At 53.0% G+C, this 11,465-nt stretch overlaps 1 long non-coding RNA gene across 2 annotated transcripts; it reads right to left on the bottom strand.

Annotated features, from left to right (window-relative positions):
* Positions 1-4,813: 4,813 nt before the first annotated feature.
* On the bottom strand, positions 4,814-6,638 carry LOC131518280 (uncharacterized). Of its 2 annotated transcripts, none has more exons than XR_009264994.1 (2): positions 5,423-6,638; positions 4,814-5,252 (listed from the first exon to the last, which is right to left on the bottom strand). It is a non-coding gene; the product is annotated as an uncharacterized LOC131518280 (long non-coding RNA). The 2 variants fall into 2 exon arrangements; XR_009264993.1 differs by having other exon boundaries at positions 5,430-6,638.
* Between the last annotated feature and the right edge of the window lie 4,827 nt (positions 6,639-11,465).

Raw genomic sequence — 11,465 nt, 5'->3', positions numbered from 1 at the left:
GACCGTGGAGAGAACTGGCAGGAGAGAGGTGCTCTCGCTCATGTGCTTAAGTTCCAAGGGCACAGAGAAGGCCTTTGGGAGTGAGAAGGGCTGGAAGATGGGGCAGAACCTCCTGGGGATTAAGGTCGCAAGGGATGGCCTGGGAGCCTGGGCATCCTTGATGGATGAAGAGAATAAGGATATACAGTTAATGGCGCTCTTTTGGCCTGACTTGTAGCATTTGGCCATTTCCATGGTATAAATCCTCCCACGATGGCTCATTTCAAGCTACCAGTGGTTTTACAACCAGCTTACGGAATGCCTGGAAATTGAACAATCGGCTCTCACAACAGTACAAGCTGTTCCCAAGGGCAGAGCAATGGGTACAGGGCATCTTGGGAGAGGCCCTGATGGTCTCCAAGGCAGACCTGGTGGGATGTGAGAGGAGGGGCGGAGGTGGGGGTGGGGGTTAGGCATGTTGCTCTTCCTAGAATGAGAACTCTAACCCCCCTTTGACTTCTGTCATGGAGCAAAGAGAAACGGGTTGCATATTTAAATGGTCTTAATATGTATTTTTCTGTATCTCTGTGATGAGTTGCCCAGATTCCTCTTCCGGGCAAGACCTGTCACCCCCGCTGCCGGGAGTGCCTTCAGCTGTGAGCTCCTGCAGAGCCCCCTCACCCAAAGTCATGGCCAGTTTCCCTTCTCCGGGCCAGGCTCCTCCAGTGACATATCGACGTGGGGGCGTAAAAGTCATCCAACTCTGCCCAACTCAGGACAGCACCCCAGCTCCAGGTCTCCCTGTGGGAGCTACTGCTGGGTCTGTTTCAAACTTTCCTTCCGCTTCTGACCCGCCCTTCCCTCTCCTTCCTTCCACAGGTATTGACTCTAAGGCCAGTCCCTGATAAACACCCCGTCGCTCACTAACTCCATTTCAGACTCTGCTTCTAGAAGAACCCGACTTTTGCAAGGCTTACTGCCGGTGGAGGTGAATTCTTTAGGAGCTGAGCCAGTTGGATAGAGCAGAAAGGTGCCTTGTTTCAATTTGCCTCGCTTTGATAACTGGTGGGGTTGATTTTTTTTTTTTAACAGGCATTGACTGAATTACTTCCTGTGTGGATTGCCTTTTTTCATTACTTCCTTTGCCTGTTTTTCTATTGAGGTGTTTGTCTTTTTCTCGTCGGTAAGAGCACATATGTGTATTACCGTCATAAAGATATTAATCTTTGCTTTTTGTATCTGGTTCAAGAAATGTTCTCAGGTTTTCCGGTGTATGCCTCTGTTGTGGTTAAGAGCACATGCGTGGTCACAATGCCCTATCACTTCCTAGCTGTGTGACTTTGGGTACGTTCCTTCACCTACCAGAGTCTTGGTGTTTTCATCTATAGCTAGGATTAGTATTAACGCTTTGTAGGCTCGTTATGGGGACTGAATGATTTAATAAAAGGTTTACAACAATAGTTGTTTACAACAACTCTATTCAATAGAGTGGATATGAGATAATTATTTGCTTTTTTTTATTAGCATCTGTATTATTTTTTCTTATCAGCCATACAGAGATTACATCTCATGTACTCAAAGCTATCTTTTCGGGGCTTCTGGGTGGCGCAGTCGGTTAAGCGTCCGACTTCAGCCAGGTCACGATCTCGCGGTCCGTGAGTTCGAGCCCCGCGTCAGGCTCTGGGCTGATGGCTCGGAGCCTGGAGCCTGTTTCCGATTCTGTGTCTCCCTCTCTCTCTGCCCCTCCCCCGTTCATGCTCTGTCTCTCTCTGTCCCAAAAATAAATAAAAAATGTTGAAAAAAAAAATTAAAAAAAAAAAAAAAAAAAAGCTGTCATGGGTCTTGCCTTTGGAGTTACATTCAGGAAAAACTTCTTGATTTCAAGATTATATAAACATTCACCACCATTTTTCATTTAGTACTTTTACGGTTTCATTTAATATACATATATATTTGAATCCCCCACCTATCCAGAATCCAGAATTTATTTCAGTGTGCAGTTTAGGCTTGTTTAGTAGGGACACGTTTCTCGAATGCCCAACATTACTTTAAGGAGCTGAATCACTCAGCGTTCTCCAGCAACATGGAAGCAAGAGGATGTTTATGGATATAAAGGGAGATTTATTACGAAGAATTGGATGACACAGTTTTGGAGGCTGAGAAATCCCACGGTTTGCTGTCTGCAAGCTGGAGACCCCGAAAAGCTGGTGGTGTGGTTCAGAGTCTGAAGGCCTGAAAACCTGGCGAGCCAGTGGTATAAATCCCAGTCTGAGGGCAAGAGGAGCTGAGGGGAGATGTCTCGGCTCAAAGAAGCAGGAGAAAAGGGAGAAATCCCTCCCTTTCCCTTCTTTTGTTCTATTCAGGCCATCAATGGATCGGGTGGTGGGCACCCACATTATGGAGGGCAATTTACTGAGTCCACTGATTCAGATGCTAATCTCCCCCCAAAACACCCTCTTAGGACACTCAGAAATAATGTTTCATCTGGGCACCCCATGGTCAGGCAAGCTGACACATAAAACTAACCTTCACAAGTCTATCCTTTGTCGAATTGGCACCTATCTCCTAAACCGTACTTATCTCCAAATAAACATGAACAAGGTCGTGATTCTGCCCACGCAATACAGCTATTCTGCGTACAACAGAAAACACTCCCACTCCCTCCCCGGAAGACGAGGTAAAGTCCTTGAGTGATGTTTACACTTCTCCTTGATCTTCTGTGACATAAATACCATGATGTAAAATTAACAATACTTAAATACTATGATATAAAGTCAACGTCTTATGTCATATGATAAGGAAATAAGAGAGGAAAGAACACACGTACACACACATACACATTCATAGAAAAATAAGGAGGAAGTACTCATGGCAATCACAGTCCTTGTCTCTGTAACTGGTCATGTGGTCATGGCTGGTATTTATAACAACTTCCTTCCTACTACCCGTTCTTATTCCCTTTGCCTTAGCAAGCACCTTAGCTGGTCATGGTCTGTTATATGGTGGGGTGACCCAAACCTTCATTCCCGAAGGGTCTGGGCCACTCGTAGTCTTGCCTGGATTGGGTGGTGGCAGTCTCGTGAACACTAACCACGGGGCATGTGATACTAGGAGACGCCATTAGGGATCTCCTGTTTTCCAAACATACTCTTCCCTCCCTCCGCTGTGGAGGAGTAGCCTCGTTTCCCCTTGAGGTCAGCATCAGTCACCCCAGCCAACACCGTATCTCCCTTCCTTGCCTGCTGTTTCAGAGGCATGAGGAGCCCAAAATGCCTGGATAGCAGACTTCACTTCCGGTTCAACAGGATCATTGTTGTGTCTGTCGGTGGAAGGATTCTTTCCTCTGGAAATAAGACCTCTAGGCCAGCAGAACATCAAGTTGAGGCAACAGGAAGTAAAACTTTTGTTTGTGGGTCGCTAGGGGTAATAGCGAGTGGTGTCATTCTCACTTCTACACCGTGATTCCCGGATCTGCGGATCCTGGCTATGGGAGAACCGGCACCGTATAGTGGGTGCTCTTCAGAGCACAGACAACCTTCTGGAGAGCCTCGTTCCAACCCCGTGAGGTACGACCACCTAGTTGCCTTGTAACTAGGTCTTCCCAGGGCCTTTCTACCCCACTCTCAAGCCGGCTGCCTCAGGATGGTGGGGAACATGGAAAGACCAATGGATTCCATGAACATGGGCCCATTGCAGCAGTCTTTTGCTATGAAGGGAATTCCTTGACCAGAAGCAATGATGCGTGGAGTACCATGACAGTGGAGAAGGCATTTTGTAAGTCCACAGATGGTGGTTTTGGCTAAAGCAATGTGTGCCAAGAGGGAAAATCCATACCCAGGGTAAACGTCTTTTCCAGTAAGAATGAAACTCTGCCTCTTCCACAGTGAAAGCGGTCCAATTAATGAACCTGCCATCAGGTAGCAGCTGGCTGAACATCCCAGGAAATGGTGCCATATCGGGGGCTCAGCGTTGGTCTCTGTTGCTGGCAGATTGGGCACCCTGCCAGACTGTAGCCAGATCAGCTTTGGTGAGTGGAAGTCCATGCTGGTCAGACCATGCATCATCTCCGTCCCTGCCACCATGGCCGTTCTGTTCACAAGCCCATTGGTGATGACAGAGGTGGCTGGGGAAAACAACCACCCCTTCATTATCAAAAGCTAGGTACTTGCTTATTAAAATTCTCCAATGCTGAGGTCACTTTCGGTGACCATTCACAGGAGACACAAATAACTTCGTGTTTTTGGCCACGTTTTGGCCCATGTTTCAGCCCATTAACCGTCCAAACCGTAATGGCCCTTGCTAACATCTCAAGCTGCAACATTCAGTACAGAACTTCTGCTTCGTGAGCACCTATCAAAATATTTGGTTAATCCCCTCAGATGCGGGTGGAAAGTCCGATACCTCTATAGGTGGAGAGGCCAATACTGCTGACCGGTGGGGAGACCCCTTCTACTGGTACAAAAGACTCATCAGAATGTAGGGGCTCGATGTGTCCAGCTTCGTCAGTGCCCGTCCACACTGGGGGCAGGTAGCAATCTGCTGAACTGACTCCACTGAGTCAAGTGCTGATCTCATCCTGAAACACCCTCACAGACGCCCTACGAAATGATGTCTAACGTGGCCAGTCAAGTTGCCATGGAATTAACCATTCATTACAGGACCTGGTTCCAATTTTATTCAGGATTAATGTTTACTTATTTATTTTGAGAAAGAGGGAGACAGAGAGAGAATCTTAAGCAGGCTCCACGCTCAGTGTGGAGCCCAGCGCATGAGATCATGAGACCATGACCTGAGCTGAAGTCAAGAGTTGGAGGCTTAACTGACTGAGCCACCCAGGCGCCTCCTAATTTTATTTAGTTTTCAATAAACCTTTTATTTGAGGACACTTTTACAGCTACTCAATTATTATGAAGATAGTACAGAGAGTTCCTGTATACTCCACGTGGTGTCCCTTGCTATTAATGATATGGTACATTTGTCACATTTATCGAGCCTGTGTTGACATATTATTATGGACCAAATTTTGTACTTCATTCAGATTCCGTTAGTTTTTCCCTATTGTCCTTTTCCTGTTCCAGGACACCTTCCAGGACCCACATTCCATTCAGTCATCTTGTCTCTTTAGGCTTCTCTTGGTGGTGACAGTTTCTTAGACTTTCCTTGTTGTTCTGACCGTGACGTTTTGACGACGACTGGTTGAATGTTGTGTAAGACGTCCCCCCACTGCGTTTTTCCTGGGTGTCTTTCTCGCAATTATGCTGGGGTTACAGGATCTGGGGAGGAGAGCACAGAAGTCAAGTTTTATTTCCATCACATCTTTCAGGGGATGTCCTATCAACGTGATGCATCACTGTGGACGCTGACCTTGAGCACTTGGCTGAGATAACGTGTGTCAGGTTTCTCCTGACCAAAAAAAACAAAAACAGAAACAAAACCGCATTACCTCTTACCTCGCTGCATCCACACGGTCACCTCCAGAAGGGAGTCACTTGCAGCCCATACTTGTGTGGGGAGTCGTCCCCTTCAATGTGGAACATCTGCAGCCAGTATCTGGAACTCTTCTGCATGGGACATCTGTCTCTTTTCCCACATTCGTTTATTTATTCCATCATCTACGTCGATGTGAACTTGTGAATCTTTCTTTTTTTTTTTTTCACCTTGGGTTATAATCCAATATGAGGCTATTTACTTTGTTTTTTGGATTGATCCACCCCTGGCATTGGGAGCTCTTTCTGTCACTGTGGGGTCCCTTTGTCATCATTGTTGCGATCTTTTGTTTTTTGAGCTCTGCACTTCACCGCCAGTCCCTGTGTTCCAGGGGGACAACCCTGCCCTCCCCCAGGGTGTTGCCGTGAAGCCTGAGTCCCTCGGTGCCTCGGGCCTGACCTCCTATGGAAGGCGCCGTTGAGGAGACTTATCCCGGGACAGAACCACCAGGAGGAGAGAGGAGCCAGGAGGGGCACACGCAGAAGAGAGAGAGAGAGAGAGCCAAAGGAAATCCTGGGTCTTGTGTTACCGGATCTCGGACTGTTCAGTTTTTCTTTTTGCTTAAGGGGATTTAAGCTGAGATTCTGTCGCTGGAAACAGACGATTTAATAGACAAGCCTCCGTTACGGTTTCTGTTTTAACCTGCTCGGGAGGCAGAGCAGAACGCCACAGCCTGGGCGACATCAACAACAGAGCGATTTTCTCAGGGCCCTGGAGGCCAGGAGTCCGAGCGGAAGGTGCTGTCAGAGAGAACTCTCTTCCCGGCTCGCAGACACCGCCCTCTTGCTGTGACCTCATCTCCTCCGTGTGTGCGTGGAAAAAGAGATCTCTGGTGTCTCTTTTATTTTTTTAGTAGGACATGGGCCCTATAGGATCAGGGCCTCATTCTCATGACCTCATTTATCCTTAAAGTCCTCCTTCAAGGCCTTAACTCCAAATATAGCCACCTTGGGGGCTGGGGATCCAACATATGAACTTGGGGAGGCACGAGTCAGTCCATAACGGGCTGAGTGTGTCCCCCCCCAAAATTATGTGCTAAAGTCCTAACCCCCAGCACCCCAGCATGTGATCTTATTGGAAATACGGTCTTTGCAGATGTAATTAAGATGAGGCCATTATGGTGGGCCCTTCTCCAATATGACTGATGTCTTTATTTTTTATTTTAGAGAGAGAGAGAGAGAGAGAGAGAGAGCGAGCACGAGCTGGAGAGAGGGCAGAGGGAGAGAGAGAGAATCTTGAGCAGACCCCATGCTCAGTGCAGAGCCCGACTGGAGGCTTGATCCCTTGACCTTGGGATCATGACCTGAGCCGGAATCAAGAGACCAGCATTCGCCCGGCTGAGCCGCCCAGGGGCCCTTCTGACGCACTTCTTTCTACGCGGCCGCTTGTCCCAGCTCTGCACAGTCCCAGCAATATTGCCCCGGTCGTGCCTTCTATCAGGGGCCCCGGGGGGCCGTGCAGCCTGTCCCCACATGGCAGCCAGCCCCTCAGTTCCTCCCAGCTTCTCTCTGCACCCGGCCACCCGGCAGCATCTCCCAGGCTGGCCCGCTCGGGGGGGGTGCGGGACTCCGCGGGCCCGTTCCTGTCCACCAGCCCCGGGGCCCCGGCTGCTTCTGTGATGAAAGGAGCATTGCCGAGCCCCCGCGGGGCCGGCGGTGAGTACGGCAGACCCGTCTCTGCGGTGGCAGACGCCACGGTCTGACAGGGAAGTCAGACCGCGGACAGTGTGGTGCGCTGCGCACCGGTGGCTTGACGCCCAGCCCCGCTCCCTCCGCGTCGGAGCCCGGCAACCCTCCACGCACCTCCCCCTACTTGGCACGGTGCCTCCTGGGGGTCAGCTGAGGAAGGGGTGGGGCGGGCACTCCGGAGGCTCCCCAGCAGCGGCCACCGGGCGGCAGATGGGGAGGACCAAAATCTCACACGACACTTGCGTGGAGAGGACACATCGTGGCCAGCGTGTGTGGGAAGGTGCATCTGCAGGGCTGGCTTGGCAGGAGGGCACCTGCTCTGACCCTGGGAAGGGCTTGATTAGCTTCCTGCTAGGGAGGCCCTCTGTCCCTGCTCTCTCCCTGGACCCTGTCCCCAGCCAGTCCTGTTTTGCCGACATCCCCCCACGCACCCAGGTACCTGGCCCCTGAGCCTTGAATCCCCGCACTGCGCTTTCCCCCGGGGAAAGACCACTCTCGTGTTACGGTGACCTGGGGACCTGCATCCGTCAAGCTGGGCCACCAGCCTCCTTTGGGATGAATGAACCTTGGGGCTGAGAGGCCATGACCTCCAGCCCCTGTTAGGCTGGCACTGGCCAGGCTGTGGGTAGACAGGGCCCTGCTCTAGAACTTACGGAAGGAAGTGACTTTCTTGGGAAACTTCTCTGGAAGGTTACACCATTTGACCCCCCATGAGAAGAACTGAGGGCCACGACCTGCCCAGAAGTGGATGCTTCTCTCTGGTCTAGCCCTTCCTGGTATTTCCAGCCCCTCCCCTTGCTTTCCAGAGAGCTCTGGAAGACCCGGAAGAGAGGAAAGCAGGTAGCCTCTCCCCTAACCTGTCCAAGCAAGAACCTCCAGAAGCTTCCTTCACAGCCCTGCCTCACCCAGGCTGCCTGGCCCTTCCCACCTTAATGTCACCTTTCCTCACTCATCAGACAACTAGCCAACAAGATCAAGTTTCTCCTCACTGTGTGTGTGTGTGTTGGGGGGGGGGGCGGTATCGTAGCTCATACAGCTCTCACATCAGAAGGCCTTGGAACTCTCCAGACCAGCACCATCCGGCAGAAACAGAATGAGAGCCACATAGGTAATTGAAAATGTTCTAGCAGTCACACGGAAAAAGAGAAACCGGTGACATTAATTGTAATATATCTTTGATTTAACCCAAAAATCCCAGACAGTATTTCACATGCGATCCATGTGACACGTACTCTGATTCCTGCTAAGCTTTCACGTTCCCTTCCCCCACTCCTGTGCGTTTACAAGGCAGCTCAGCTCAAAGGGGTTCAGTGGCAGCGTGAGGACAGCGTGGCCCTGGGCCGTCCTGGGAGAGGAAGCGGCTCACAAACACCACCCAGGAGGCGGTGGGCGGCCGACCTGAAATCAAAACCAAGCTCCTCAGCCCCAGAAGTGGTGCCCGGGGATCCCTGGCATCTTCTCACAGACTTGTTCAAAGAGGCGGGAAGGAAACGTGGTGGCTTGTGAGACTACCTGTGGGGCCACCTGGCTGAGCCCGCCTGCTCCCTCCGCCCCTCCCCCTCACTGCGCCCCTGGGGGCCAGGGCGGGAGGGGCCGTCCCAGACACAATGGAAGCTTCTGGTCCCAGCTTCTGCTCCCCTGTGAGAGGTCCTGGCTGCCACAGCTCCCCAAACAGAGGAGTTTCTCCCACCTGTGGCCCCGGACACCTTGCTCAGATTAGCTTTCGTTCTCCTCGGTTCCTTCATCCATTTGCCCCCCCCCCTTCTCTCTTCCTCCCCTCCCTCTTTCTTCTGGAAATATTAAGTGAGGGCCCAATTATGGGGGGGGGGGGGACACAGTAGTGCAGAAAATGCTCAAAAGGGCTCAAAAGGGCCTGGAGGGGGACAGAGGCAATGAGAGAGGAGACGTGTGGTTTCCTGGGGCTGAGGACAGTAAGGGGCAGCGGGTTGAGGCCTGGGAGGGGGAGGACGGGTGTGCTCAAGGGCAGGGCCAGGTGAGTTTCATGGGTAGGGGACTGTGCCATCGAAGACCCTTCCCTTGCTCCTGATCACAGATGACCAGACTGGGCTCTGAGGGCAGGCGGGGGCCAGGACATTTCCTCCTCTGAGGGGTGCGTTGAGGGCCAGGGAGGGGTGTGCAGCCCCAGAGGGACATGGTCTTTGGGATTCCAGGCCCGTCAATCTGGAGGAAGGATGCTGGGGAGGTTAGGGCCTCGGATCCCCCTCTGAGGCAGCTAATGAAGATGCTAACGAGAGCTAGGGGACATTTCCTGGGGCCCTGGGGTCTGCTCTCCCTCCCTTTGTTCATGGAAGTCCCGAGAACCAGGCCGAGGGGCTCCCCGCAGCTTCCCTGCAGGTGTGAGAGCCCCCCTTCCCGTGAGCTGCTGGCATCATTTTGATTGGGTACCTACACTTGTTATCTGTTGTATTTTATACCCAATGTGGGGGCTCAGGGACAGGTCCCGATGGCAGAAATCCAACGACTGGTGAGCCATTAAGAGGCAAGTAGAGTGGACCCACTGGGGCTCCTATCCCAGGCCCACCCTGGTGTCCGCAGGCTAGGCAGTAACTTCAGGTAGGCACAGGAAGCGGCTGCAAGCTCTTGGTGCTAAAAATAACACAACACAATAGAAACAGTAAAAATAAAATAAAACAACGAATAATTAGACGAAACCAAGCGTGAGCTTCCCAGAAGACCGCCTGTGCCGGGAGCGGGGCACCCAGAAAAGCCGAGAAAAGACCAAGCCCGGCCTCCGAGACCGCCACGCCTGCTACTCAAGGGCCCTGCGACAGTCGACCTCTCTGAACCTTGGTCTCCTCCTCTCTGTGCAGTGATAGCACCACCTCACAGCGTGGGTTCAAGGGCTGAGCAGGCTCGATGTTCCCAGAGAGGCGCGAGGGCCCGGCCCCCCCCTCCCCCCTTCCCCCCTCCCCCCCCCCCTCCCCCCTTCCCCCCTCCCCCCCCCCCCCCCCTCCGGCTTGCGTGTGCGGGGCTGCCTGGCCTGCGCTGTTCGTGGGGAAACAGGTCTGGACGCCCGCTCCTCCTGAGCCCTGGGGGGACCAACGCTGATTGGACGGGAGGCAGGGAGTGGGCGTGGCCGGCGGGCGTGGCCAGGAAAGTCCGCCTCTCGGCTCCCACCTGCAGGAGGCCGGCGCCGCAGGTCCCGGGAGGAGGGACAGGCCCCGGGCCGCCGGGCTGGCCTCTCCCCCCGTGTCGTGACCCCAGGTGGCCCGGCCGGTTCAGCGCTCCTCACCGGGAGGGTCGTCCTCCCGCTGTCACCCCCGCCGCGGCGGCCTCGCTGCTGGGCAAGGGCAGCGGGGACAGCGGGGACGGTGGGGCGTGGCGGCTGGGAGTGGTCGTTCGGCCCAGGTCAGACTGTGGGGGCAGGGAGACCTCAATTCAATAAGGGCGGAGCTCAGGTATGTGAACTTGACTGTCACAGAGGCTTGTCTTTTTATCCCCACACCCCGTCCCACCCGGGGCTGCGGTCTATGGCCCCCACGAACACGCAGGACGTGCCTCTCATTTAAGTCCCCCCTTCTCCTCGTGCACGTCCCCAGCCGGGGATGGAGCCGTTCTGAGGAGGGTCCTCGGCTCCCATCAATGCCCCACCCCCCCACCCCTGCTCTCAGCTCCTCCTCGTCCTCAATCCTTGGTCCCTGACTTTCCTTATCTACACTCACCCCTTGGAGGCCTCGTCTATAGGCAGCCACGCCCACATTTGCAGCTCGCGTCCACTTCCAGCTGTGGCTGATGGTGTTCCAAACTTCACACCCCAGACTCAGTCCTGTCTTCTGCCCCTCCCCCTCCCCCCCCCCCCCCATTTCTCCTGCAGCCTGCCTCTTTGACAATGAAGGACAATGGATGGCAACTCCACCCCTCCAGTGCTCAGGCCCCAACCCCCACCCATCCTTGCCTCCTCTCCCTCCTCAAGTCCCTTGTGAAAGCCACCAGGAAATCCCCGGATCCTCTTTCAAACTCGACCCAAATCTGACCACGTCTCACCATGTCCTCGGCTGCGGCGAGGTCCTGCCTCTGTGGTCTCTGCTCTGGATCCCTCCCGCATTGGCCTCTCTGTACTCATTTCTTGTCAGTTAGGGTGGTTCTGTTAAATCGAAAGTCAGATCACATACTTTTTGTACTCAAAACCCTTCAATGGCTCCCCTCTTCACTCCAAGTAAAAGCCAAAATCCTTAAAAAAATTTTTTTTTAATGTTTATTATTTTTTTTTAAATTTTTTTTAATGTTTATTTATTTTTGAGACAGAGAGAGACAGAGCATGAATGGGGGAGGGGCAGAGAGAGGGAGACA

Source organism: Neofelis nebulosa, chromosome 7 (assembly GCF_028018385.1).
Source record: "Neofelis nebulosa isolate mNeoNeb1 chromosome 7, mNeoNeb1.pri, whole genome shotgun sequence".
Classification (NCBI taxonomy): domain Eukaryota; kingdom Metazoa; phylum Chordata; class Mammalia; order Carnivora; family Felidae; genus Neofelis; species Neofelis nebulosa.
This window is presented reverse-complemented; position numbering and strand designations above follow the sequence as displayed.